Source organism: Oncorhynchus nerka, linkage group LG22 (assembly GCF_034236695.1).
Source record: "Oncorhynchus nerka isolate Pitt River linkage group LG22, Oner_Uvic_2.0, whole genome shotgun sequence".
Taxonomy (NCBI): domain Eukaryota; kingdom Metazoa; phylum Chordata; class Actinopteri; order Salmoniformes; family Salmonidae; genus Oncorhynchus; species Oncorhynchus nerka.
Window position 1 is genome coordinate 33,604,701 of NC_088417.1, and position 18,900 is coordinate 33,623,600.

Sequence of the window (18,900 nt, forward strand, 5' to 3'; positions counted from 1 at the left end):
TTAAAGAAAGTAATTTTCCTCCCCACTGTACCTCAGATAGCCATGCAGTTGAGCTCAATCTCTGGATTCACAATTGCCTATACGCAACAGTGATTGGCCCTGCCAAGGAAAATAAAATGAGTTTTTATTTTCCTACCAGCCATTTACCTTTAACCTCTAGTTTATTTGCATAACCATTCACACTTTTAGAAAGTAATGTCTTCCTTATTCATTTGCAAATTTACTGATCATGTGATGCTATCAAATAAAAACATATGACTAGAAAACAAAGTCACATTTGCGATATTGGATCACTCACTCACACATTTATTTTATTTATATTTATTTTTATTTAACCTTTATTTAACTAGGCAAGTAGTTAAGAACAATTTCTTATTTACAATGATGGCCTACCAAAAGGCAAAAACCCTCCTGCGGGGATGTCTGGGATAAAAATAATTTAATTATAATAATATAGGACATAACACACATCACGACACTACATAAAGAGAGACCTAAGACAACAATATAGCAAGGCAGCAACCCATGACAACACAGCATGGCAGCAACACAACAAGACAACAACATGTTAGCAAAACAACATGGCAGCAGGACAACATGGTAGCAGCACAAAACATGGTACAAACATTATTGGGCACAGACAACAGAACATAGGGCAAGAAGGTAGAGACAAAAATACATCACATGAAGCAGCCACAACTGTCAGTAAGAGTGTCTATGACTGAGTCTTTGAATGAAGAGATCGAGATAAAACTGTCCAGTTTGAATGTTTGTTGCAGCCTTTTCCAGTCGCTAGCTGCAACAAACTGAAAAGACGAGCGATGTGTGTGCTTTGGGGACCGTTAACAGAATGTGACTGGCAGAATGGGTGTTGTATGTGGAGTATGAGGGCTGCAGTAGATATCTCAGATAGGGGGGAGTGAGGCCTAAGAAGGTTTTTATAAATAACAGGACACATCACTGGACTCTATACTCCTCTATAAACTGTTCATCTCTGTATACCAGTCGCAAGACCCACTGGTATACAGAGATGAACAGTTTATAGAGGAGTATAGAGTCCAGTGGTGTCCTGTAAGGAGCATTGGTGGCAAATCTGATGGCTGAATGGTAAAGAACATTTAGCCGCTCGAGAGCACCCTTACCTGCCGATCTAGTATGGGTAGGATGGTTATCAGGGTTAGTTTGGCAGCTGGGGTGAAAAAGGAGCGATTACGATAGAGGAAACCAAGTCTAGATTTAATTTAGGCTGCAGCTTTGATATGTGCTGAGAGAAACACAGTGTACAATCTAGCCATTCTCCCAAATACTTGTATGGGGTGACTACCTCAAGCTCTAAACCCTCAGAGGTAGTAATCACACCTGTGGGGAGAGGGACATTCTTCTTACCAAACCATGTTACCTTTGTTTTGGAGGTGTTCAGAACAAGGTTAAGGGTAGAGAAAGTTTTTGGGACACTAAGAAAGCTTTGTTGTAGAGCATTTAACACAAAATCCGGGTAGGAGCCAATTGAGTGTAATTTTTATTTATTTATTTCACCTTTATTTAACCAGGTAGGCAAGTTGAGAACAAGTTCTCATTTACAATTGCGACCTGGCCAAGATAAAGCAAAGCAGTTCGACACATACAACATGGAGTAAAACAAACATACAGTCAATAATAAAATAGAAATAAGTCTATATACACGATGCGAGCAAATGAGGTGAGATAAGGGAGGTAAAGGTAAAAAAAGGCAATGGTGGTAAAGTAAATACAATATAGCAAGTAAAACACTGGAATGGTAGATTTCCAGTTGAAGAATGTGCAAAGTAGAAATAAAAATAATGGGGTGCAAAGGAGCAAAATAAATAAATAAAACAAATACAGTAGTGAACGAGGTAGTTGTTTGGGCTAAATTATAGATGGGCTATGTACAGGTGCAGTAATCTGTGAGCTGCTCTGACAGCTGGTGCTTAAAGCTAGTGAGGGAGATTTTCCAGTTTCACAGATTGCTGTAGTTCGTTCTAGTCATGGGCAGCAAAGAACTGGAAGGAGAGGCGGCCAAAGAAAGAATTGGTTTTAGGGGTGACCAGAGAGATATACCTGCTGGAGCGCGTGCTACAGGTGGTGATGCTATGGTGACCAGCGAGCTGAGATAAGGGGGGACTTTACCTAGCAGGGTCTTGTAGATGACATGGAGCCAGTGGGTTTGGCGACAAGTATGAAGCGAGGGCCAGCCAACGAGAGCATACAGGTCACAATGGTGGGTAGTATATGGGGCTTTGGTGACAAAACGGATGGCACTGTGATAGACTGCATCCAATTTGTTGAGTAGGGTATTGGAGGCTATTTTGTAAATGACATCGCCGATGTCGAGGATTGGTAGGTTGGTCAGTTTTACAAGGGTATGTTTGGTAGCATGAGTGAAGGATGCTTTGTTGCGAAATAGGAAGCCAATTCTAGATTTAACTTTGGATTGGAGATGTTTGATGTGGGTCTGGAAGGAGTGTTTACAGTCTAACCAGACACCTAGGTATTTGTAGTTGTCCACGTATTCTAAGTCAAAGCCGTCCAGAGTAGTGATGTTGGACAGGCAGGCAGGTGCAGGCAGCGATCGGTTGAAGAGCATGCATTTAGTTTTACTTGTATTTAATAGCAATTGGAGGCCACGAAAGGAGAGTTGTATGGCATTGAAGCTTGCCTGGAGGGTTGTTAACACAGTGTCCAAAGAAGGGCCAGAAGTATACAGAATGGTGTCGTCTACGTAGAGGTGGATCAGAGACTCACCAGCAGCAAGAGCGACATCATTGATCTATACAGAGAAGAGAGTCGGTCCAAGAATTGAACCCTGTGGCACCCCCATAGAGACTGTATCATCTGCATATAAATGGAGGAGAGAGCTTCCTACTGCCTGAGCAATGATGTTGATGTAAATTGAGAAGAGCGTGGGGCATAGGATCGAGCCTTGTGGTACTCCCTTGGTGACAGGTGTGGCTGAGACAGCAGATGTTTTGACTTTATACATTGCACTCTTTGAGAGAGGTAGTTAGCAAACCAGGCCAAAGATCCCTCAGAGACACCAATACTCATTACCCGGCCCACAAGAATGGAATGGTCTACCGTGTCAAAATATTTGGCCAAGTCAATAAAAATAGCAGCAAAACATTGCTTAGAATCAAGGACAATAGAGACATCATTGAGGACCTTTAAGGTTGCAGTGACATATCCATAACCTGAGCGGAAACCAGATAGCATACCAGAAAGAATAGCCAGTCAGTTGATTATTGACAAGTTTTTCCAACACTTTTGATAAACAGGGCAAAATAGAAATATGCCTATAAAGTTTAGGATCTGCTTGATCTCCCCCTTTAAAAAAGGATGAAGCTTGGCTGACTTCCAATCAGTGGGGACCTCCCCAGAAAGTAGAGACACGTTAAAAAGGTCGGAGATGGGCTTGGTGATGATAGAGGCAGCAAACTTAAAGAAGAAAGGGTCTAAACCATCTGACCCAGATGTTTTTTGGGGGGCAAGTTTAAGGAGCTCCTTTAGCACCTCGGACTCAGTGACTGCCGACAGGGATAATCTTTGTAACGGGGAAGGGTAAAAATAGGGAGAAGCGTCGGGGCCAGTCGCATTGGAATGGGTGGGAGATGAGGAAATGTTGGACAGGCAGGGAGGCATGGCTGAGTCAAATAGGAATCCTGACTTAATGAAGTGGTGATTATAGAGCTCAGCCATGTGCTTCTTGTCAGTAACAACCACATCATCAACATTAAGGGACATGGGAAGCTGTGAGGAGGAGGGGTTTTTCTCCAGGTCTTTAACCATTTCCAGAATTTTTTTGGGTTAGACCCACAGAGAGAACTGCTCCTTAAAGTAACTAACTTTGGCCTACCGGATAGCCTGAGTGCACTAATTTCTAATTTCTGGCTTTAAACTTGATGGAACATTAAAGAAGATAGGTGCAATCGCTTCTCTCACAAAAGCTTATTTAATTGCTTTTTAAGTTAAACATTTCACCACAGCCCTAATCAGAATGCAAGGCAATTAATATGTACGTAGGATGGATGACATCAAACGTCCTCTGTGAATAAAAACGTTTCACAGGATCACATTAAACCAAAACAACTCTCAACCAAGCAAACATTTTTACACCGCTAGTTGCCTCCTTATTCTCTTATTTGGCATTAGCATCACACTACTCGTACAGGAGTCGCATATAAGAGTACTTACAGATGGGATTACTTGAATAAATCCAAAAGCCTCTTAGCTCCAGGACCTGCGGCAATGCTAGTGAAATTCTTTATAAAAAATACTATTTATTTGTGTACATGTTGGTTCTGCTACTATGATCTTAGTGCGAGAAGATCTACACATGAGACTAGGGGGTTGTTATGTTCCGACTTACGTACACCCCACTGATGGATTTTCTCCCTCATCCCTCTCAACACAGCGAGGAGAAGCATCATGCATCTAACCCATGAAATATTATCTTTAAAGTGGATTTAAATCAAGAGATCTCCTCTCCAAGGTTTTGAAACGTATTTCCTCTCTCCCAGTCATCCTAATGGCATCACTCATTTTATCCCCTGTTACCCTCCGAATTCTGTTAATTACTTATTTGCTTTTAAGACTGTTAAGCCAACTCTAGAGTATTTGGACCGTGGCAGTCTCTTATTTTATAACACAGACGCACTCTGGAACACGTTTGTTGTGCGGAAATAATGACAGAATCTACAAGTGTTGCTGATGGAACAAAAACAATATGTTTAATTGATAAGGATAACTCATAAACAACATATAAACATTAAAGTTTTAGCTCCGCCAGTTTGATGGTCTATCATTGGCATATTAAGGAAGTGCAATTAACTCACAATGAAGCCAAGTAATTACCAATGAAATTACAATATTCAAATAGCTGCATTTCCATAAACAAGGAAACAACCAAACAACATTTTCAATCGAAGATAAACATTCACCACAGTTGACATCTCATCCGGACGTTAGAATTACTGCTGTTGTGAATGAGCCTAGTTAATATGACTTGATGACTCCTCCAGTCTCCAGAGAGAACTGGTAACACTGAGACAAGGAAGATCAAGAAGAAGCGGCAAAAAGACAGGAAGAGGCCTCAACCACAGGCAGCTGGGGAACAGAGAAACCCACTCAAAGGCAGCGAGGAAATGACGATAGAATGTATGCAGAGGTTCCTCTTCCGCAGAGGCTGAGGTTCATCTCATATGGTGACACCACCGTCAGATCACGGCCCCCGGGATGGAGTTGATAGAGTTGCTTGATGGCACATGGGCCATGAAGTTGATGGCACCACAGATTGTTGTCACCTATGAAGGAACCAATGTGTTACCTGACATCACGTGTAAAGGAGACCATGTGTTATTTAACTTTTCTTAAATGTCAAGTGTAAGGGGGAGGATTCTCTTGTGTGTCTGTAGTCAAAAGAGTTATGGGCTTGGGTAAAAAGGGGTTATAAAAACCAATGTAAAAGATAGGGAAAGTGAAAAGATTCTGGTGAAGACAGATCCAGAGACAATTGATGTATTTGAAGTTAGAAGACTTTGAGGGGTAAGGTAAGAACATAACTTAATTACTATTGTTAGAAGCTAGTGCACTGTAATTTCTACATTAAAAAAAAAACATTAAAATGCATCAGTTGTGAAACTGTGGAACCAAAAGAGAAGTGTTACTGGTTTTCAGTTTTCTGGTTAAATTATTTGTTGGATAAAGAGCTAAAGAAGAAGAGCAGCATTGTAATAACTATGGTCTGGCCACTGACTTGAGCAGAAAACCACAGGGGAGATTGAGGGTGAATGTGTAAAAAGCACACAAAAGGAGTATTGAGTATCTATAGTTCTGTCACACCCCGATCTGTTTCACCTGTCTTTGTGATATACTCCACCCCCTCCAGGTGTCACCCATCTTCCCCATAATCCCAAGTGTATTTATACCTGTGTTCTCTCTTCGTCTGTTGCCAGTTCGCTTTGTTCGTCAAGCCTACCAGCGGTTTTCTAGTTTTCCCGGTTTGAACCATTCTGCCTGCCCTGAGCCTGCCTGCCTGTTGTCCTGTACCTTGTCCCGCCACACTGGATTACGGACCTCTGCCTGCCTTTGACCTGTCGTTTTGCCTGCACCTGTTCTAGTAATAAACTTTTGTTACTTCGACACCGTCTGCATCTGGGTCTTCCCTAAAATGTGATACGTTTGTCCTTACTCAGACAAAGTGCTGAACCTTGGCTTTCAGCTAAGAATCAATTTCATGAAATTAGTCTTGGCTGAAACCCTATAACCGGGACTTAGCGAGTGTGACTCACCCATGAGAGTGTTGTCTGGTCAACTATAAATGGAGGACCAGCCGCTAGAAGGAGTGTCTTAGACTATACTGTGCTTATACAAATAGTATAATCCCGTGGCTGAATTTATCCTTCGTGAACACGTAGTAAGAGCTGGTCCATGCTAAAATAGTGCAGAGCATTATACATTAATATTGGATTGCTCATTAGTGTTGTACACAAAAATGTCCCCCTCTGACGTGTGATATATTTTGTCCCAAACTGCAGTAGGAAGAGCGAGAGCTAACCTCTGTGGCAAGCAGAGATGACCAAGAGCGGTGTCCTGGATTTAAAAAGTGGATCCCAGTGCTCCACTGCTAACTCAGTTTAGGGTAGGAAGACAGGACGGCTCGCTCACCGGGAAAGAGGCTCATACCATGGGATAATCCAGATCTACAATGACAGGTGGGAGTTTACCCACCCTGTGTGGTCAAGAGAAGATCCATAGGAAAAGACTACCCACACGTGAGTGAACCTAGTAGGACCATCTGGGATGCGTTCCGTAGTAGTCACCTTGACACCGTGGAGGCAGCAACGCTGACGGGAAACATCAAACATGGCAAGTGAGAAATGGGAAAATTAGTGTTGTGGTGTGTCCAATGAGACCTGATGCTGGGGGGAAGAGTGGCAGAGTGGATGGTAGACACCCAGCAGCCTGTATCGAATCAATGCTGTCCTCTGAGCACTGTGTCTATCTGTGTGCCCTGTACACAGAACCAAAAGACAAGGGACACCAAATCTAAAAGGGGACAAAGGAAACCTTGCCTTTCTATCTGATCATCTTTTATTGCATCAAAACATCTAGCTACAAATTGCCCCTTTTGATTCGAGGAGGACTCACACTTATTGTTTTTCTTATTGTTTCTTATGGTCACATGATGACTTAATTCCATGTCAGAGGGCCCGGCTCAGCACGGAAACACTGAACATCAGGGCCTCGTTTCCCAGTTGCAACATAACTTAGGCATTATGATGATCGTTCCAAACTTTTTAAGAGTGGTTCCCAAACAAACACGTAGAGAGAACATTCGCTAAGTGTATCATTAGACCATGTGTTGATACTGATAGGATCAAAGGAATAGCAGTGCTGCTCTCGGATCAGCTTTCTCCATTAAAATCTTACATTCACATTATAATTATTCCTCAATGCTGGTGACAAATCAGCTCATAGAAATATATTACCACCTATGGCTGTAAATAGGCTATTGAGGCAGCTTATTATGCTTACTCAATAATAAAGCACGACATCAAAGATTGGGCACATCATTTTTGTCACACATCATGAAACACATTGAGGCAAAAATTACAGACAGTGGCCTAGTTGCAAAATATAAGGGTAAAGATACATCTAGCGATGATCTTAATGCTATGCAGGCTCTGGGAAATGAGGCCCAGGCACACTGGTGGTTGCCTCTTCTGTGAAGCACAGCTGCAATGCAGCAGTGAAAGCAAAAGGGGCATCCTTATTTACATCAGTTGCCTGGGCCTTTCTGTGGTGCTCGCCTAGCTAGCGCTGTGTGATCATGTGTGGTGGCTTAGAGGCTGGGGCCCTTCCACTGAGCTGAAGGCTTATTGACATGGAGCACACAGTGCCACTGCGACTGCCACCACTGTGGCCCTGCTGATCTACTGTCACTGCTGCAGAAACACAGATGACAATGTTTAAGGGCACAGCCGGGTAGGGAGAAGGTGGGGAGAGGGGGCGGGGAGAGGGGAGGGAACTGATAGAGGGAGATGGGGAAAGAGTGAGAGAGTGAGTGAAATAGATAGAGACAGAGAGAGAGGGGAAAATGATTGAGAGAGCGAGATGGAGGGAGAGAGAGAGAGAGGACTGCCTGTCTCCAGAGGAAAATATATTTTAGTAATTACCTCTTGCATGGAACAAGAAACAGGGAATCTATTTGCTTAATGCAAATACCTAAAAAAAATTATACATGTAACGCTCCCTACTTTTGTCCCATAGCTTGGCTATTTGTCAGCTGTGGTTACACATTGTGGAACACTTATAAAAGGAGACAGGGAAAAGGTAAAGGAGGGGGATTATCAAGGGCAGGCCAATAGGGTGACTTGAGTTCCCTGTTGAGAGGAGGTCGCTATATAACACCAGGCTGGGTATCGCAGTTTTCCTTTGTTTATTTTACTATTAGCTACAATAATGCATCTATCTATTCACTATTAGGGATGAAGCAAATGGATGATGATTAAGGGTTGCCTCTTTGGCAACATAATTCATATAAATTGTATAGTCAAATTATGTAATTAAAATCTTACAATGTGCTTGTGAAAGCTGTTCTGTAGTCTACCATGAAAGTGTACAAAATATTGAAGGTTTGAGCATGCAACGTATTAAAGTACTTCTTTACTGGGCCAAGTAACCTGCCTTTGATACATTTTATCAGGGCAACTCTCAACCACCTGCTTGCTCTACCTGTATCTACCCCTTCGACTTCACAACCTCAGCCTCAACGAGTCTTACCTCGTCAGCTGTCAACCTAGACTAGACCCCATTTTGACTAGACCCAGGGCCGTGGGAAGCAGTGTGGGGGTGGGGGCGGGGGCGCTGTGATTTTTTTTCCGAAGATGTCTATATTGGTCCGCTAGTACAGAACTAGTAAAGGCCCAGTGATGAACATTTTGATGAACATTTTTTAAGTAAATGTATTTTTTACCAGCATTTGTAACTTAAGTTTGATAATTATGTGTACCAAACAGTCATTCTGAATATAAAAGTACTTGCTTGATATGTGTTTTTCAGTTTCTTGAAATACACTGCTCAAAAAAAATAAAGGGAACACTAAAATAACACATCCTAGATCTGAATGAATGAAATATTCGTATTAAATACTTTTTTCTTTACATAGTTGAATGTGCTGACAACAAAATCACACAAAAAATATCAATGGAAATCAAATTTATCAACCCATGGCGGTCTGGATTTGGAGTCACACTCAAAATTAAAGTGGGAAACCACACTACAGGCTGATCCAACTTTGATGTAATGTCATTAAATCAAGTCAAAATGAGGCTCATTAGTGTGTGTGGCCTCCACGTGCCTGTATGACCTCCCTACAACGCCTGGGCATGCTCCTGATGAGGTGGCGGATGGTCTCCTGAGGGACGTCCTCCCAGACCTGGACTAAAGCATCCGCCAACTCCTGGACAGTCTGTGGAGCGAGACATGATGTCCCAGATATGCTCAATTGGATTCAGGTCTGTGGAAAGGGCGGGCCAGTCCATAGCATCAATGCCTTCCTCTTGCAGGAACTGCTGACACACTCCAGCCACATGAGGTCTAGCATTGTCTTGCATTAGGAGGAACCCAGGAGGAACCCAGGGCCAACCGCACCAGCATATGGTCTCACAAGGGGTCTGAGGATCTCATCTCGGTACCTAATGGCAGTCAGGCTACCTCTGGCGAGCACATGGAGGGCTGTGCGGCCCCCCAAAGAAATGCCACCCCACACCATGACTGACCCACCGTCAAACCGGTCATGCTGGAGGATGTTGCAGGCAGCAGAACGTTCTCCACGGCGTCTCCAGACTGTCACGTCTGTCACATGTGCTCAGTGTGAACCTGCTTTCATCTGTGAAGAGCACAGCTCCTCTGTGCTGGCTCTGGCAGTGCTCCTCCTGCTCCTCCTTGCACAAAGGCGGAGGTAGCGGTCCTGCTGCTGGGTTGTTGCCCTCCTACGGCCTCCTCCATGTCTCCTGATGTACTGGCCTGTCTCCTGGTAGTGCCTCCATGCTCTGGACACTACGCTGACAGACACGGCAAACCTTCAGCAAACCTTCTTGCCACAGCTCGCACACCAAGATGTGCCACAGCTCGCATTGATGAGCTGCACTACCTGAGCCACTTGTGTGGGTTGTAGACTCCGTCTCATGCTACCACTAGAGTGAAAGCATTGCCAGCATTTAAAAGTGACCAAAACATCAGCCAGGAAGCATAGGAACTGAGAAGTGGTCGGTGGTCCCCACCTGCAGAACCACTACTTTATTGGGGGTGTCTTGCTAATTGCCTATAATTTCCACCTGTTGTCTATTCCATTTGCACAACAGCATGTGAAATTTATTGTCAATCAGTGTTGCTTCCTAAGTGGACAGTTTTATTTCACAGAAGTGTGATTGAATTGGAGTTACATTGTATTGTTTAAGTGTTCCCTTTATTTTTTTAAGCAGTGTACTTTGCTAATGCAACTTATTTCTATGAAATGGTGAAATGGTCTATTCATTACTTTTCTATTTTAGTAGACATTATTTTTCAAAGAAACTTACAGTAGTGCTTACATTTTCATACTGGTTCCCCATGGGAATCAAACCCATAACCCTGGCATTGGAAGCGCCATGTGCTACCAACTGAACCACGTCATCACATCTCGTCATCACAAACCAGTTGATGTCTCAATGTACTCAATTACTGTATTATGCATTGTTTTTCTTCATGGTGATGGAAAGTACAAACCTAGATGACCAAACTATGTACAATACAGTAATGTACATTTACATCCAATCACATTTTATTGGTTCCATACATGTGTTTAGCAGATGTTATTGCGGGTGTAGCGAAATGCTTGTGTTTCTAGCTCCAACTGTGCAGTAATATCTAACAATTTCACAATACACACAAATCTAAAGTAAAGGAATTAAATTAAGACTATACACTGCAATAAATACTGAATATAATGTGTACTATTTAATTTGATGTGGATGTCTTGTGTCTTAGCCAATAACTTTGCACATTTAGATGTAAATGTTTGAGGACAGGGTTTTGTTCTTTCTGGATCCCATTAGAATGACAATCGCAGAGAAAAGGACAGGGCAACAACTCTTACAATTGCAGCTATTGAATCCTTCAAGATACTGTTCTTAATTATACAAGTACATTTTTTGCCAAAGTGGAGATGCTGAAATGTCAATATCTGTCCGCTAATACTAGTCAAGGCCCAGTTCACTACTTTGTGAAAAAACCATTTGTCCTGCACAACCACATGCAACAATGTCATAAACATGCATTACCACCTCCATCAGAATCTATGTACAATCTTCCATTTTCCTTTTTGATATAGTCCTTACTTGCCAATAATGAAAGGATGTTATGAATCAGAATGTTATTTATAAGGATCATATTTTAATATAAATTATTATTATGTCTACAATAAAGAAAGAAAGAGTGATAGCAAGCATTAATGTACAGTCAGGCAGGTGTGTCTGTAGTGTATTTTTCTTTTTTTTGTGACCACATTTGTATTCATTTTGTATTTTTGGGGGGGGGTTACAGGTACAATATACAAGGAAAATATGCACAAAGAAGTGATCCTCCACACCCAACCTCGCATACCGTTCCCCCAAACCTATATCAATGAATAAACATGCACCTGTAGAATGGTCGTTAAGACACAAACAGCTTACAGACGGTAGGCAATTCTGGAAACTTACGACACTAAAAAGGACTTTCTACTGACTCTGAAAAACAGAGTGAATGTGTGAATGTGCCTTAGGCATGCTGCAAGGAGGAATGAGGACAGCAGATGTGGCCAGGGCAATAAATTGCAATGTCCGTACTGTGAGACGCCTAAGACAGAACTACAGGGAGACAGGACGGACAGTTGACCGTCCTCGCAGTGGCAGACCACGTGCAACAACACGTGCACAGGATCGGTACATCTGAACATCACACCTGCTGGACAGGTACAGGATGGCAACAACAACTGCTAAAGTTACACCAGGAACACACAATCCCTCCATCAGTGCTCAGACTGTCCGCGATAGGCTGAGAGAGGCTTGACTGAGGGCTTGTAGGCCTGTTGTAAGGCAGGTCCTCACCAGACATCACAGGCAACAATGTCGCCTATGGGCACAAACCCACCGTCGCTGTACCAGACAGGACTGGTAAAAAGTGCTCTTCACTGAGAAGTCACGTTATTTTCTCACCAGGGGTGATGGCCGGATTCGCTTTTATAGTCGAAGGAAAGAGTGTTACGCCAAGGCCTGTACTCTGGAGCGGGATCGATTTGGAGGTGGAGGGTCCGTCATGGTCTGGGGCGGTGTGTCACAGCATCATCGGACTGAGCTTGTTGTCATTGCAGGCATTTTCAATGCTATGCGGTACAGGGAAGACATCCTCCTCCCTCATGTGGTACCCTCATGTGGTACCCAGAATGGCAGGTGGCCTGACAAGGAATGATCCCACCTTAGGAGGGAGGCCTATTCTGTGGAAGCGCTGTCCCACTGGAACTTTCTCCAGAGCTAGCCTCTTTCCCGATGTCCATGTACTGGGGTTTGATTTGAGCATTCTGTAAAAGTTTCTGGCAGTGGTTTAATCTGAAGAGGGATATATATCTACTCTCAAATATTTAAAATGGGAAATGATTGGGAGTCCATAAGTAGAGGTGGAGTCATCCATCAGCGTTTTCATAGGCAGTAGGCCTGATTTGGATAGATTCATTTTATAACTTGAGGTGAAGCTGAATTTATCTATGATCGTCAATGTGTTTGGGAGAGATTGATATACATTTTCTGGATATAGTAAAATATTGTCTGTGTGTAATGAGATGAAGTGATCAGTAGATTGTAGAGAAATTGGTGTAATTTCCTTCGATTGATGAATTGCCAGGGATAGGGGCTCCATGGATAATAAAAATAGCGAAGGAGAAATCTGATCGCCTTGTGTGCTGCTCTCGTGATTCTGAATGGAGCAGAGCAGATATTGCAGGTTTTAACTATGGCCGCATATAGCATTTGAATCATATTAATGAATTGGAGCCTATTCCCATATGTTCCAAGACAGACCAGAGATCAGTGACCGTTTGTCTATCAAAAGCTTTTTCTGCATCAAGAGGATAAACAGCTCAAGAGCTGTTGTTTCTGATGAAGCATTTAAGATACTGTTTATATAATAGTCGACGGAGATTATCCGAGAGTTACGTTTTTTTAACAAACCTGCTTTGGTCCATGTGGACCAATTTGTTAAGTATGTCTCGAAATGGGATGACAACATTTTGAAAAAAAGTGTAATATCTGTGTTTATCAAAGATAGGGGGAAATAGTGAGAACTCTGGGTGGCATCCTTACCTTTTTTTTATAAAAGTAAAATTAGTGCTGTATTCATATAAATTAACCTTTGTGAATGGCTGTGTTAATAATTTCAAGCAATAGTGGATCTAATTTATTCCAAAATGTTCAAAAGATTTCAGGGGGAATATCATCCAATCTAGGTTATTTGCCTTTATTCATGCTATCCCATGTCCTTTTGAGATCATTGAGAGAGATTTGGGCTCCCAGCGAGTCTGTAATGTATTTTGACTGATATGTTGACCATGCATTTCTGCCTGTCAGTGACTATATTTCCCATTCGGTTTCCCAGTTCTCTATTCCACTTGATTTAATTCAATATGCATCTGACCTCAGGGAAGAACACTTGGTCCTTGAGGAGAATGCTGTCTGATGAAGTGTGGGTTTGCAACACAAATGGCACCTTTCCTATATAGTTTACTACTTTTGACAAGGTTTCTGGTTGTCAAAGTAGTCCACTATATAGGAAATAGGGTGCCAGGGATGCAGGGGGAAGCAGATCTTGTCTTTACGCTCTCTACACAATCACAGAAATGTATTCATAGAAAATAGAGCTGCACGCACTAATGCATGCTTACATGCACACACACACACACAGTTCTCAGAAAAACAAACAAAGTACTTACAGAGTTCTGCCTGAAGATAGAACAGGCATGCATACAAGCACATAAATGCAGTGCAAACTTAATTTAGGAAATTAAAGAGCAAATTTCATGAAACAATTATTATTTCATCAAAAAACAATGTTTTAGGCTTAGTTAGAGTGAAACACGTCAATTCCGGTCTTAATTTTGACAGTTTGTTGCAAAAGTGATAATTCTAGCTCTTACCAGTCAAAAGTTTGGACACACCTACTCATTCCTAGGTTTTTCTTTATTTTTATTTTTTTCTATGTAGACTAATAGTGAAGACACCAAAACTATGAAATAACACTTATGGAATCATGTAGTAAACAAAAAAGTGTGAAACAAATCAAAATATATTTTATATTTGAGATTCTTCAAAGTAGCCACCCTTTTCCTTGATGTCAGCTTTGCACACTCTTGGCATTCTCTCAACCAGCTTCATGAGGTAGTCACCTGGAATGCATTTCAATTCACAGGTGTACCTTGTTAAAAATGTATTTTTGGAATTTCTTTCTTTCTTAATTAATGTGTTTGAGCCAGTCAGTTGTGTTGTGACGTATGGTATGGTGGTATACAGAAGATAGCCCTATTTAGTAAAAGACTAAGTCCATATTATGCCAAGAAAAAATCAAATAAGGAAAGAGAAAAGACAGTCCTTCATTACTTTAAGACATGAAGGTCAGTCAAGAACTTTCAAAGTTTCTTCAAGTGCAGTCGCAAACAAACATCAAGCGCTATGATGAAACTGGCTCTCATGAGGACCGCCACAGGACATTAAGACCCAGAGTTACCTCTGCTGCAGAGGATACGTTCATTAGAGTTACCAGCTTCAGAAATTGCAGCTCAAATAAATGCTTCACAGAGTTCAGGTAACAGACACATCTCAACATCAACTGTTCAGAGGAGACTGCGGGAATCAGGCCTTCATGGTTAAATTGCTGGAAAGAAAACACTACTAAAGGACACCAATAATAAGAAGAGACTTGCTTGGGCCAAGAAACATGAGCAATGGACATTAGACCGGTGGAAATCTGTCCTTTGGTCTGATGAGTCAAATTTGTGATTATTGGTTTCAACCGGCGTGTCTTTGTGAAACACAGAGTAGGTGAACGGATGATCTCCGCATGTGTGGTTCCCACCATGAAGCATGGAGGAGCAGGTGTGAAGGTGTTGGGATGCCTTGTTTTTAATTTTTAAATTTTTTTATTTACCTTTATTTAACCAGGCAAGTCAGTTAAGAACACATTCTTATTTTCAATGACAGCCTGGGAACAGTGGGTTAACTGCCTGTTCAGGGGCAGAACGACAGATTTGTACCTTGTCAGCTCGGGGGTTTGAACTCGCAACCTTCCGGTTACTAGTCCAATGCTCTAACCACTAGGCTACGCTGCCGCCCCTTGTTGGTGACACTGTCAGTGATTTATTTAGAATTCAAGGCACACTTAACCAGCATGCCTAACACAGCATTCTGCAGCGATATACCATCCCATCTGGTTTGTGCTCAGTGGGACTCATTTGTTTTTCAACAGAACAATGACCCAACACATCTCCAGGCTGTGTAAGGGCTATTTGACCAAGAGGGAGAGTGATTGAGTGCTGCATCAGATGACCTGGCCTACACAATCACCCGACCTCCACCCAATTGAGATAGTTTCAGATGAGTTGGACTGCAGAGTGAAGGAAAGGTAGCCAACAAGTGCTCAGCATATGTGGGAACTCCTTTAAGACTGTTGCAAAAGCATTCAAGGTGAAGCTGGTTGAGAGAATGCCAAGAGTGTGCAAAGCTGTCATCAGGGCAAAGGGTGGCTATTTTGAATAATCTAAACCATATTTTAATTTGTTTAACACTTCTTTGGTTACTAGATGATTCCGTATGTGTTATTTCATAGTTTTGATATCTTCACTATTATTCTACAATGTAGAAAATAGTAAAAATTATGAAAAATCCTGGAATGAGTTGGTGTGTTCGAACATGTCATATGTTTGATATTGTGTCATTTATTCCATTCCAGCCATTATAATGAGGCTGTTCTGCTATAGCTCCTTCCACCAGCCTCCTCTGCTTCACACCCTTTGAAGATGAATGGTCTTGGTAGAAAAGGCTATGACGTCCTCCCAAGTAGCAGACTCCCAGTGGTCTAAGGCACTGCATCGCAGTGTTAGCTGTCCCACTAGAGATCCTGGTTCGAGTCCAGGCTCTGTCACAGCCGGGCGCGACCGGGAGACCCATGGGGCGGCGCACAATCGGCCCAGCGTCGTCCGGTTTAGGGGAGGGTTGGCTGGCAGGGATGTTCCTGTTCCATTGTGCACTAGTGACTCCTGTGGCGGGCTGTGCGTAATACATGTTGACATGGTCGCCAGGTGTACAGTGTTTTCTCCGACATATTGGTGTGGCTGGCTTCTGGGTTAAGCCGGCGTTGTGTCAAGAAGCAGTGCGGCTTGGCTGGGTTGTGTTTCGGAGGACGCACGGCTCTTGACCTTCGCCTCTCCCGAGTCCGTGCGGGAGTTGCAGCGATGGGACAAGATTGTAACTACCAATTGTATATGATGAAATTGGGGAGAAAAAGGGGTAAAAAAATAGGGCTATGACAGCAAGTCATCATAGTATCCTGGAGAAATTAACCAAAAAATACTACCATACAGTGTTTCCAAAGAGATGATTGATTTAGCCACATTGTCTTATTCGAGGAGTGTTGCAGTTCAGCCCTGTTTGGCATGGACACAACACAATTTCCTTCAAATTGTTGGTGTACTATACCCATTCATCCTTTATGAATCAAAGGAGTTCGTGAGTCGCAGCCTGACTTTCTTTCGTGTTTGCCGATAAATAAATAACTACATGAGGATGAATGAATAATGATACCTATATGTTAAAGTCAAACTTAACAGCCGTGAAGTTGATTTCTCAGTTCAACGTAGTAGCTGTATATTGGAGTACACACATTCCCTTTACATTATGGTCGTTGTAAATGGCTGCTATGTTTCATGTAATGCATATTCGGGTTATCGGTTTCTTGCCTTTTTTTAACTATCCTTAGTCATCTCACTTTCTCCTCTTGTAAAAATAACTAAACTTCTAGATAACAATACTTGTTTTTTTATTCGTACTGGGTATGATCACACATGTCAATCAGTAGAGTAGTGGAGGGTACACACACTTAAACGCCTTGAACACGTAAAATGTATTGAAAATATAGGAAGTGTTACTTAATTTGCCACAAACTATCAGCTTTTACCCACCTTATTTTTTACCACTACATCACTGATCACTGTTTTTATTTATACATCTCTACATACAGAATGTATCATGTAGCTCAATGTTTATTGTGTAACCTGTAGTTCTTAGCTTAGTGTACATACCACATTTGTGTAAACTCTGCTTCTACATATGTGGTCTGTATAACCTGTTTAATGTCTGTATATTCTGTTTATTGTGGCAGCACCATTTCACAAATTCCTGAACATGCAAATGTATTTAGCAAATTTAGGTGATTCTGATTCCGATTCTAATTATGCATTTTAACCGGTTGACTGATCTTAATCGCATGTATGCTGTAAAGCACTGATTCTGAATCATTACAATAATTTAAGGCACAGATAAATCTTTGTCTGTTTTACAACGTTCTATAGCCTATCAACAATCACTCAGCCCTTTGATGTTTGACACAATCACATGGCGGCAAAATACCACATTCATCCAAAGAGGAGAGCCATTTACAAACCCTGCGTTGAATAAATAACTACTGTGTTGTCTGCAACAACAAAACTAAACGTGAACAGACCGTTCCTATGCATTTATGCGGTTTTATAATTGAGAACTATTTTGCCGCTATGACAACCTGCTATGTAAAGTTTGCTATGCAAATGTTACAGAACACTCCTCTATCCCCTTACAACCCTATCAAACGAGAGCTACATTAAATTAAGTGACTTGCAAAATTGATTAAACCGAGACGGCACATTTGGCCACTTAAAACCACAGGTTCCCCTGGCATGCTTGTATTTGCCAGGCATTACTTCTAAATAGGGCTTCTAAAATTAGCTTTATTGTGTGCAATTTTGATTAGTTTGCAAAACTATGCTTAATCACTCATTTCTACTCCAAGACAGCTATTGGCTCAGCATTTTTGCTTAGGGTATGTCCCTAGCATCTAGACTAGAGGAACAAAATGTAGCATCCCAAATGACACCCTATTCCCTATATAGTGCACTACTTTTGACTGGAGCCCTATGGGCCCTGGTCAAAAGTAGTGCACTACATAGGAAAAGGGTGCCATTTGAGCCTAACTGTTCCACAACACAGAAATACAGTGTAGCACACCAATTTCCCCTTTGATCTATTCATGAGACTCAGAGTCAGTTTCACACGGTTAAGGATCATCAACTGTCTTTGTGTTTTGTTGGCCTTGCAATTCCTGTACAAGCAGGAAGAAAATTGGTTACACATTTAGTCATTTTCTGCATCCCTGAGAACCGAAACTCAATGGGATTCGGGTTATTTTACACACAACGGAACAGTTATCTACACCAAACAAACAACATTGCACACTTTATCACACCCTACAATGCTTTCACCTCCAAGGTCTTGCCATTGTTTGCTAATTCATTAAATCAATGCTCACGTGTCAATGATTCAGTCTTCAGCCACACGCACCTACAGTATACAGGGTGGATTTGTTTGCATGGAAAGAAAGTGCTCAGTTTTGGTTGTCAGACCATGTCACACTCATACTGTGAGACATGACCCCTCCAACTTAATCACACACAGACACAGACAAACAGACAGACAGACATGCACTCACTCACTCACTCACTCACTCACTCACTCACTCACTCACTCACTCACTCACTCACTCACTCACTCACTCACTCACTCACTC

At 42.0% G+C, this 18,900-nt stretch overlaps 1 long non-coding RNA gene across 2 annotated transcripts in view; it reads right to left on the reverse strand.

Annotated features, from left to right (window-relative positions):
- Positions 1-4,719: 4,719 nt before the first annotated feature.
- LOC135563880 (uncharacterized) overlaps positions 4,720-18,900 on the reverse strand; it is a 79,496-nt gene continuing 65,315 nt past the window's right edge. For both annotated transcript variants that reach the window (XR_010460621.1, XR_010460622.1), the window contains exon 3: positions 4,720-5,318. This is a non-coding gene — a long non-coding RNA (uncharacterized LOC135563880). The remainder of the gene's footprint in view (positions 5,319-18,900) is intronic.